The sequence below is a fragment of the Trachypithecus francoisi genome, unplaced genomic scaffold (assembly GCF_009764315.1).
Source record: "Trachypithecus francoisi isolate TF-2019V2 unplaced genomic scaffold, Tfra_2.0 Lachesis_group3, whole genome shotgun sequence".
Taxonomy (NCBI): Eukaryota; Metazoa; Chordata; class Mammalia; order Primates; family Cercopithecidae; genus Trachypithecus; species Trachypithecus francoisi.
Window position 1 is genome coordinate 53,920,656 of NW_022681468.1, and position 2,077 is coordinate 53,922,732.

Below are 2,077 nucleotides of genomic sequence, written 5' to 3' on the forward strand. Positions count from 1 at the left end.
CTCTGTCGCAAAAAAAAAAAAAAAGAAGGTTGGGGCCAGGTGCAGTGGCTCACGCCTGTAATTCCAGCACTTTGAGAGGCTGAGGTGAGCGGATCACAAGGTCAGGAGATCGAGACCATCCTGGCCAACATGGTGAAACCCTGTCTCTACTAAAAACAGAAAAAGTTAGCTGGGTGTGGTGGCACTCGCCTGTAGTCCCAGCTACTTGGGTGGCTGAGGCAGGAGAATTGCTTGAACCTGGGAGGCGGAGGTTGCAGTGAGCCAAGATCACACCACTGCACTCCAGCCAGGGTGACAGAGTGAGACTTCATCTCAAAAGGAGATAGAATCTTTGCAGGGACATGGATGAAGCTGGAAACTGTCATTCTCAGCAAACTATCACAAGGACAGATAACCAAACACTGCATGTTCTCACTCATAGGTAGGAGCTGAACAATGAGAACACATGGAAACAGAGCAGGGAACATCACACACCGGAGCCTGTCGAGGGGTGGGGGGCTGGGGGAGGGATAGCATTAGGAAAAATACCTAATGTAAATGACAAGTTGATAGGTGCAGCAAACCAGCATGGCACATGTATACCTATGTAACAAACCTGCATATTGTGCACATGTACCCTACAACTTAAAGTATAATAATTTAAAAAAAGAAGGTTGGAATCTATCAGTATTCTGTTAGTCATCTTCTCCTTCATCCTCCTCTCCCTCCCCTTCATCATCTTCATCTTCTTCACCTTCATCCTCATCCCCTTCTTCATCAATACCTTCTAATCCTTCCTCCTCTTCTTCATCATCATCATCTTCTCCTTCTCCTTCTTCATCTTCATCATCATCTTCTCCTTCTCCTTCTTCATCATCCATATTGGGAACTAAGTTGTACTGTAAAAGGTTTGGCCACATATCATCTTTGATGACCTCTCCTAACTCTTTAGGCCCTGCATCAGAATGGTCAGTAAACCAGGTAAAGAAGCTCTCTAATTCCGCATGCTGCTGCTTCCTGCTGGCTTTATTCTGTGTTTAACTTGAATGTTTTGTCAAATGCTTTCCAGATTTCCATTTGATTTCAGTGGACTTTGAAGATGGATCACCCCTCTCACTCAGAGGAAATTCTTTGGAGAGAATTTTATTTCCAAAGTAAGAATTTTCATCAAAATAAAAATCTATTTGGCAATTTGATTTAATGTCATCAAATTCCATCACTTCAACTATGGTCAAATAATGCAGTGGCTCTTCATCCTCCTCCCCAAGGAGTGCAGACACTTTGGGATGGTTGACAAATGTTGTTACACAAAAATCTGGGATTTTGGCACTCAATTCTGACCTCGTCTGAGAAAATTATTTACAGAGTTTGTTATATTTCTGTTCTACTTTCAAAATTTCCTCACTGGTTTATTCATTAAGTCTGTCTATTTCATTTTGTACTTTATCAATGTGTTCAACTGCTTCTTGCTCTTCTTTTTCTCCTTTCTTTGGCAAGCCTGCAGAGGTCGATGTCTTCTCTGGCCTCAGGGCAAGAGGTGGTCTTGGTTTCTTCATTTGAGGCAGGAGTGGAGACAGGTGCTTGGGGGCCATGTGGCTAAGGTAGTCCAAGAATCAGATCACCGGTCTCCTCACTCATCAGGAAGCAGGCAAAATACTCAGAGTCATTTTTTAAGAGCATTTTCTTAGTATGAATAGTCTTCTTTAGTTGACACGTAATAATTGTAAATATTTATGGAGTACAGTGTGATATTTCAATATCTGTGTACAATGCATAATGATCAAATCAAGATAATTAGTGTCACCTCAAACATTTATTGTGTTGAGAACATTCAAAGTTCTCTCTTGTAGCCATCAAAAATATCAAATAAATAATAACTATAGTTACCCTACAGTGCTATAGAACACTAGAACTTACTCCTCTTATCTAGCTGCAATTTCGTATTGGTTAAAAAAACCTTTCCTTATCTCCCCTTTCCTCTGCCCTTCCCAGGTTCTAGTTAGCACTATTTAGTAATAGTTTTGAATATGATTTAAGTTAAAGTAAACATGATCGTTTGTAGTTCGTACTGTTTTCAGTAGTAAAAATTCAAGACTTG

The 2,077-nt window shown here is 40.7% G+C and overlaps 1 pseudogene; it reads right to left on the reverse strand.

Moving 5' to 3' along the window:
• Positions 1-674: 674 nt before the first annotated feature.
• On the reverse strand, positions 675-1,595 carry LOC117071182 (annotated as a pseudogene).
• Between the last annotated feature and the right edge of the window lie 482 nt (positions 1,596-2,077).